The following is a 9,124-nucleotide window of genomic DNA, read 5'->3' as shown; positions in this document are numbered from 1 at the left end:
ACCATTATTTAAAAACAGGCTTCATTTTGGGAGGAGTCACTGGGAGCGCTTTAAACGGTGTTTTTTCGCCGTGTCCAATATTCCAGCGCTGCGAAACCTCCTCGCTTCAGTGCGCGCTGTGTTTAACCTGATAGTTTATTTTCTGTCGCTTGCTTTGTGCAAACCTTACAAACGTGGTTTCAGGAAACGTCTTCTGAAGTTTGTACCCATTGTTCATTGGCATACATAGCTACGTGAAGTCGCAAAATCAGACACATATCATTTTAAGAACATGTCGACTGACCGTAAACCTGAGGTGGGCGTGAACCTTATGTCCGAGCCTCACAACAATGTAATTTATTTTATTTGGAACTATTAAGGAGCTTTGCTTTATTTCCGCTATTCAGCGGCATTAATGTGATCAAAAGTGTTGAGGTCAAATAACATAAAATACATAAGTATTCATTTTGTGAAATTAATAAAAGGGCTCGTCCGGGATTTGAACCCGGGACCTCTCGCACCCGAAGCGAGAATCATACCCCTAGACCAACGAGCCACTGCACAACGACCACTTGCCATCATGTGTCCTTGTCACTCAATATCTAGCTCTTGATGCAACTGGGTTGCTGTTGTTTAAGTTTTAGTCTTAAAGTCTTAGAGCCAGTCAAGCAAAAATATTTTTTTCCATGGGGTTAGTGGTAACAGTTCCCTCCAGTAACAGTACTAGGTTTAGGGCATCACTGCCTTATAGTGAAAGGGTCATTCACAGCCTTTTGCCACAGTGACATGGTCTGTAGCATCAGTTCCTCTGAGTGTGAGTGGTATGATGACCCTGCAATGACCTGGTAAGTGACATCATTGCCTCTAAGGGGCGTGGCCACCCCTCTTCCGGTGACAGGTCTACCCACGCCCCTCTTCCAGGTGACAGGTCTAGCCACAGCCCTCTTCCTGGTGAAATGAAACAGGCCATTGATCTATTGAGCACACCTGTTCCTGACTCCGGTTAAAAGAGCCATGATTCGCCGGTGGGACGTGGAGCGGAGGCTTTCCTTGATATCGTGTAAATGATAACACGGGAATGCAGGAATGATAGTAGTTAATGAGTGAATATAATATCATACTTTTGCTCGTCAAGTTTGCCCGGCCAGAATGCAGCACTATGTCCCACAGCGCAGAGCTTGCTGTGGTGTGCAGTAAAAGCAATTCAGGTTCAATCACACAGACAAGCTCTACTTCACTAATAAAAAGTTAAAGCTTCAGGCATGTCCTATGCAGACGAGGTGGCCGAGTGGTTAAGGCGATGGACTGCTAATCCATTGTGCTCTGCACGCGTGGGTCCGAATCCCATCCTTGTCGTCCGTTTTCTTCACACGTTTTAAATATTCGTGGTGGTCTTTACCAAAAAAAAAAATATCTAATTTACTACAATGCTACGGATCTTTCTTTGTCCTTCCCTGACAGATGAACGCTAATCATTCTGTGATGCCAAAACATACACCAGTGTTCAGGGAGAGGGAACGACTGATACCAGTACAAGCTGCCTCAATTCTCCGAAAATTACCATCCCACTCAAGGGTAATTTATTTTCATTATTGGTAATTTCTTAGTGCTTATAATACTACTAATTTGCCTTTACACAGCACTACGAAGCCTCAGGCATCTTCTCACCCACAGTGTTTGGTAAGGATGAAAGGCGGAGTTTGGCCCTGGCCGGATTCAGTACAAGTGTTGCTGACCAGTAATTACAATTAGCATTACTGTTACAATTACAATTAGCAGAATCCCCGAGGATAAATAAGGGCCCTACACATCAGTCACGCTACAAATGCATTCAGACATTTCTTGAATTCGTGGGCATTGCGGAAGGAGCTGCTAATATTGTTTAGGGTTTGTGGGAAGATCAGTTATGTAATTCCACCGAAGTTCCTGGTTATGTAATTACCTGTCGGTGTGCGTTGCTGGTGGGTCATGCCCGACCATCGTCGGAATCGCGGCGAGGTCCCGCTTGGTGCCGGCACGCGCCCTGAATCCCTGAGTGTGACAAAGCGGATCACATGTGGAAATAAAATGCAGCCCAACAGCAACACGCCGACAACCGCCGGCTCCTCTGGCAACGCCCGCAGTGTTCGGGCGCATGTGACAGGAGGTCCCTGTGCACGATCCAAAAAAAGACACGTATTGGCAAAGCCAATAGTTTTAGCATTTTATTTTTTTATTTTTAACAGGACTTTATTGAAAGGACACACATACTGGTTTAAAAAGTGGCTGAACGCACACGTGTTTAAGACAATCTTATTACACCAGCAGCACAGTTATAGCTACAGTTAAGCAATTAACTCTTAAGAATACTTTGAAATAATGGCAGTCACTCGCATCACCACGTTTGCTGTTACTGCTTGATAAAGAGATCCTAGGACGATGTATATTGGGAGATGAGGGCAGGGAGTGACCCGAATGGCTGCATAGAGATTAGCCTGGCCATGGGCAGTCACTGGGTAGGTAAATAAATAAATAACATCCACAAGCCCTGTATCCCTGCTGACATCGCTCACCTAGCTTTACTCCAATGCAATCAATTCAGGTAATAGGTGGTTCTTCAGTGCACCCAACAGCCAAAACTAAAAATGGCTCAATTCTTAAGATTATTACGCAATGCTTCACCAAGACACAACCAATCTCACAATTGCTCCCTGAAACACCAGGTCTGACTCACATAATGACCCATAAAAACAGTGAGCCAGTGTCACAGAACTGCCTTGTGAATGCTAGAAACACTAGGCCATTCTCATCCGAGCACTGAAGCACAACACAATCAGCAAGTCTCACGTGATCGTTCACCGGACAAATCTCACAAAATGAATTGTAAAAACAAGGCACAATGCACTCTATTTTGAAGAAAGAGGATGTATGTAGAACAGGAACAACACATTCACTTTTCCATACATAGCACCTACATACATAGCAGTCATGCATTTGTATAGCACTGCCCTGTTCAATGCTACTCATTTTAGTGACCCACTTTGGAAAGATAAAAAGCTAAAGGAAGGGGGCGTGGCTACATGGCCACGTAAAAGACCTGTATCTCGGAGCTCCTGCTGATCCGATGAAGATCCGGATGCTGAACAGGTATAATAAACAAGATATGAACAGTAAAACGGAAGCCACAGCAGCATGAATATGCCGGGCACATAGTGCTGAAAACCCAGATGAGACTTGCATGAAGGCCAGAACACGGAAGAAAAGTTTGGATGGTGTTGCGGGCGAGTGCAACAAAATGGCGCCTAGCCTAGAACAAAGGAAAGGAGAATCCACACAGCGTGTTTGAATCGAAACAGAGCCCTGATCTCAAGGGGAAGCCGCACCAGAGCCCACATGAAGAGCCAGCTTCGAGAAACGAATGACGTGGCAAGGAAAGCTGGAAAACAAAGAACAGGGAGCAGATGTGCTGAGTGCCCACAGAGAGTATGCAAACTGAGTACTAATGTACTTAAAGTGCCGAGGAGGGTGAACATTTATATGTCACACGCCAGTAAGACTCACTCAAAGTCGTTTTGGACCCACAACTATTCACTCAACATCGACTAAGGGTGCACAGCAGACCGAAAGGCATTGAGTGTTCTTATGCCCCCGAAAAGAGGATCTAGAGTGTTGTTGGCAACGTCCAATGCGTGGGATAGAGGAGTAGGGGTGCTTAGCCCCAGCCACGTTGGAATACCATAAGGACCATTGTGAGGAAGCCTAACGGAGGGGGCCTTGGAGACTGTCACAGAAGGTCAGAATCAGTTTTAACACCACAAAGCAGTCTTGGGGTGGGGACTCTAATCAGACTCAGCTGCAACAAGGGCTGCAAGGGTCTTAAAGCAGCACACACACCAATGGACAGCCCGCAGACACAATGTATTTGGAGCTGTTGGCACATCACCAAAGTTAGGGGGGGCCACAAGTCTAACACTGCCAAGCCGGAAGCACGGATGGTAAAGGCCCTGGTACACCCACTGCCCAGCAACAATCTGATAAGACAGTAAGGTGCTGGAAAAGACCCTTATACAATCCAGATGAGAAGAGAGGCGAGAATTATAAGGCAAAGGCAACATATACACGTGCCAACTACTTGCTAATTCACCAGACACAGCACTGTGGGCGCTGCTCCGAAGCTGAGGAACAGAGGGTGGCAACACCAGCGGCCCAGAGGCACGGTAAACAAAGCTCCTGAAAATGAATGTATAATAAACTCTGAGGTATTTGGACCCCCAGTAGAGGGCATAAGCAACCCTCAGACCCAGGCAGGCATAGACTACATAGAGAGGAAGAAGGGCAGATTCATATGCAGATCAAGGGGCTAGGAGGAGTACATCATCATTGAGACTCCTCACCAGCCTTTTAAATACCTTTGAAGTGACAGAATATATGTGGGGAATGTGAATAATTCCAGAAATACTTCATGGATTCTGTCCATGCAAGGCTTTCCTGCGGAGGTGAGATATGGCCAAAACAAGAAAAGTCACCTCGCGCAAGGTTTGACTGACTTGCAGGATTGTGCTCGAGAAAACTGTCTCGAGGACAAAAGTATCAAAACACAAGACAGCATGGAGGTGTACCTGAATTCCCTGCACAAAGTCTATGAAGAAGACACATGCAAGGGGATGCCCACAGTTTATATGGATGGGTGCTCCTACCATGTTGAGAACAATCAGGAAAAGGAACTGATGGCCAGCGTTGGGCATGGCTGGGTGAATGAGGCCTCGGAGCCCTCAGCCGGATACAAGATCGGTCCTCGAAGAAGTCAGGTGGTGGAGTTGATGGCGGTTCATCAGGCCATCCTCACTGCCATGCAACACTGAATCCACAAACTAATAATAATCATGGATTCAGATTATGTCCCGAACGGGTTCGTTCAGCACCTGATTAATTGGGAAACCAGAGGGATGCTGTGTGCAAACACTAACCCACTCAATCCTGGCAAACTAATACAATCTATCAATGATCTGGTCACCTCTAATGAGATATCCATCTACTGGAAGAAGGTCATGGATCATTCCAGAATAGAGGGACCAGACAAATCCGGAAATTACCTGGCTGACCAGCTGGCCAAAACCAGAGCTGTCCATGGTGATCTCACAGAGATTGAGTTCCTGTTGGGGGAAATCCAGGTCGCTGCTGTTACCAGGTCCCAAACATATGCCCAAAATTAACTCTCAACTGCCCAGTAGAGTAAGGAGACGCCAGATGCTAATTTGCTCACGTCACAAAAACGAGATCCGATAATTGGGAAATGTTATCAACACATTGAAGACCCTGTGAATTTTGCTCTGACCGAAAACAATTACACCAGGAAAGAGGATCTCCGGGTGTTGATGAAATTTCCCAAAACATTCAGAATCCAAGACGGTTTGTTGGTACAGAGATCCATCACTGGATGTGACCAGTGGGTGGTGCCTACCTCATTCCGAAGCCATATGCTAATCACGCCCATGACGCAGACACAGCTGGTCATCAGGGGTTTCATACTACTTTGGAAATCTTGCGCGAGGCTGCACACAGGCCACACATGGCTCAGGACCACAACCAATATTTGAAGGGGTGTCTAGTGTGTGCGCAATTTCAGCAAAGTTCACTCACTGTCTGAGCTCCCCTCCAGAAAATAGGAATGACACTGCCCTGGCCACATTTACAAGTAGATTTCATCGGGCCCATGATTCGTTCCTCTAGAGAAATCAAGTACATGTTAATGGTAACATGCTTGTTTACCAAAGGGTGGAATGTCTCCCGGCCCCATGTTGCAAGGCAGAAACAGCAGCTGCCCTGATGATCAATCAAATCTTCGCGCATTTCGGCCTCCTCCAAAGGATTCAGTGTGACCGAGGAAGTCACTTCACCAGCAAGGTGATGACAAAGATGTGGGAGATACTTGGGGTAAAGAGAAAACTCCATATTGCCTACCACCAGCCTCTAGTAGGAGAGTTGAGAGATACAATAAAATGATTGTGAGCATCCTAAAGAAGTTTGTTATGGACTCTGGGCCTAGTTATGACATCCAATCACCACTTGTCCTGATGGCCATCAGGTCTACCCCATCTTCTATGACAAAGCTGTTTCCATTCGAGCTAATGACTGGACAAAAAATGGTGTTACCATAGCATCTGCTCTACAGAACGCAAGAGCAGAACCTGTTTAACGCATCCAGGATACATGAATATAGTGAGAATCTGAGAAGACACCTTCAGCATGATTTTATGTATGCTCAGCGCAATCTGGAAAAATCGGCAGAGGGGATGAAAACCCACTACAATTTAAAGACCACTAAAAAATTATATCAAGTAGGAGACAGGGTCTTCTAGTACAATTTTCAGAGGAACCAGACCTAGGAGCGGAAATTCCTTCCCTCCTGGGGCGACCCCTTTAAAATTGTAGACAAAATCTCACCTGTCACTTATAATTCTGCATTCCTAAAGGAGAACAAACGGAAGAGAAATTGGTGCACATCTATCAGTTGAAGTGCTGCCATCCCAGGCAGAATTTGCGACTGATTGAAGAACCCAGTGAGGGTAGAGCCCAGGAATCCTCCGAAGAGTAAAGATAAGGAACAGGAACCTGAATAAAGAAAATCCTACTATAACAGGGAGTCGAACAATTATACTTATTTTGAAAAGATTACGAAAATGAAAAATGTAAGGAACCACTGTTTGGGAAATATTTGTATGTCGAAAACCAAATGCTTGCTTGAAATGTACACTTCATGCGTATCTCTCCTGCTGCTTTGTTATCTATTGTCAGATCCCTATTGGAAAAATTGTATTGTGTAAAATACTTAATCTCTTTGTTCTTCTTGGCAGATCTATTATCTCCTTGATTCTAAAGGCCAGAGGAGAGCCTCCGGACGGGGAGAGGTCCAGGAACCCCAACCTAATGGAACATTCAAAATCCGAAGAGGGTGAGTACGTACCAGTACACCACTCCATCAGGAGCCAAAATAGAGCAGACACACTCTGAAGGGAAGTCCTTGAATGAACCAGGAGCAGGCATTCTCTAAAGGAGACCCCTGGGGTAGACCCAGGCTATCCCAGAAGGAGCACCCAATTTTCTCCTAGCTCTTCTCTCTCTCAATATAGTTGCTTCAGTTCTAGGAGGGGGGATTTGTGAGGTGAAATAGACCTAAAAAGCCATGATTACAGGCCAGAGTCAGAGGGGGAGATATGCCCCTCAGCAAAAGGCCTGATCTGGAGTACATGCAAAATGATTCTCTTGCTCAAACACGAAGGAGCCAATTTAGGCATCTAGGCACGCGTATGCCTTAAAATATTCCTTGCTACACATGAGGGGAAGACCTCATGATATTGGTGAGAAAGGTCTGGAAAGGATGAGACCCCCTTGGCAAAAATGGCGACATCCAGCATGTAAATGAAAGGGCCAAAATGTGTGCAAGCCTGCACAACAGACTGGGGTTTTACTCCAACAAGAATGATTGTCTTCAGAAATCTGTCTTTCCTCTCATTTTCAATTAAAGATCTACTCTTCAAACTTTGTGTATGAATGCCACCAAAGAACTGCAAGTTTTTTCATCATGAGCCCATCACAGATAATCTTTTATTAACCAGAATTTACAAGGAAATGTGGAACTATAACATCATGAAAGGTTTCACGGCTAAAACTGACGCCAGTGACATTGCGATTGAGTCTTCAAATCAACGCTTTAATTATTCAAATGTACAGCTGAAGTCTTTAAACATATATGTAGCCGTCAGTAATCACTGTTGCAGGAAAGTGCTGTGACAAGGGGTACATGTTAGTTTGTATGCATTTGCTAAAGTTGGATCAAATATAAAATGCTGGGAAAAGGCAACTCTTAAGTTTCACTTCCTAGAAATGAACCCCAGGTGTGAAACCATGCCTTCCCAAGCTGTGTTACCATGTAAATGAGCTGTGGAATTCTGTGGATCTTCAAGTTTTAGGACCAATAGCACCCAGGCCATCGTAAACTTAGTAATTACCCTTTGAAGCTGTAAGCTAACCTAAACAAATTGGTCTCTCTTGAAATCAGGGCTAAGAACCCAATCTCTGCTTACAGAGGGGGAAGAGTGAAGGCAGAGCTTCACACCCATTGCACACAATGGGAGATATGCAATTTTTGGAATACATTGGGAAGTATTAATCATACATTTTTCATGTTCCGATTTAGGAAAAGATGTCAGTGACCTGCTTCTGGTGGTTCCAAAACAGCTTTGGCGATACCAACCTATCAAAAGTTATCAAACAAATATTAATTGTGTTCTCTGTATAAATCTGACAATCATAAACATTTGAGAAAAGGTGTAGTAGGTGATAGGAAATCAGGCCACCAAATGCCATATTTTTCAGTAATGTAGTTTGGGCGTAAACAAGAAAATATGGTAGCTTCGCCCCAATATGTTGCACAGTCATCCAACAAGGTTTTTGCGATTCACCAAAATATCTGAATATGCTGGCATCTGTGGTGTAATCTGATGAGAAAGGGTATTTTTTGAAATGTGAGATTTCTAGGTACAAAAGCCAAATCCAACCCTTGTCCCGTGTGTTAGGGAGAATTCTCTGTTTAGGCTGAATTTCCTAACCTAGTGAGTCCCCCAGCAGCTTTGCTGGATTTCTGGAGTTTGTTTTTTCCATCCTGCCAAGAGTGGGACTCTTTTTCTCCCACTCTTGGACATGAATGTGTGTAATTCCTTTGAATGTCAATGTGTTCTATGGCTATGGGGTCTTTTACTCCATAGGGTCTCATATGTTTTACTATGTGTGTTACAACGCACGCTCCGTGCCGTAGCACTGGGGCGTCCTAGCGGACCTCCATCATAGACTCCATACCCGGGGACTGACTACTGTCTCCCCGGGCATGTAAAGTCACCATTGGCTTTATTAGACCTAAATTTACTAACAGAACTAGTACAAACCATCCTATTGTGGACGTACTAGTAGGGGTAATTCGATTACTCCTGGGTCTGTTATTCGAGGGGGCACTGTCCCGTCCCCCCTCGTCGAGTTTTGGCTGGTGGCAGTGGAAACTACTTGTTATATTCGACCCCAAATATAACCCTATGGGATTCTTCCCATTGTTGGAGATTGATACTTTTCCTCGTTAATCTCCAACATACCACCGATTTACTTATCTTAAATA

General features: G+C 44.8%; 2 non-coding genes across 2 annotated transcripts; one reads left to right on the top strand and one right to left on the bottom strand.

Annotated features, from left to right (window-relative positions):
* Positions 1 to 463: 463 nt before the first annotated feature.
* On the bottom strand, positions 464 to 535 carry TRNAP-CGG (transfer RNA proline (anticodon CGG)). The gene has a single exon. It is a non-coding gene; the product is annotated as a tRNA-Pro (tRNA).
* Positions 536 to 1,253: 718 nt separating this feature from the next.
* On the top strand, positions 1,254 to 1,335 carry TRNAS-GCU (transfer RNA serine (anticodon GCU)). The gene has a single exon. It is a non-coding gene; the product is annotated as a tRNA-Ser (tRNA).
* The last annotated feature ends 7,789 nt before the right edge of the window (positions 1,336 to 9,124 follow it).

Source organism: Ambystoma mexicanum, chromosome 1p (assembly GCF_040938575.1).
Source record: "Ambystoma mexicanum isolate Mex_15411 chromosome 1p, UKY_AmexF1_1, whole genome shotgun sequence".
Taxonomy (NCBI): domain Eukaryota; kingdom Metazoa; phylum Chordata; class Amphibia; order Caudata; family Ambystomatidae; genus Ambystoma; species Ambystoma mexicanum.
This window is presented reverse-complemented; position numbering and strand designations above follow the sequence as displayed.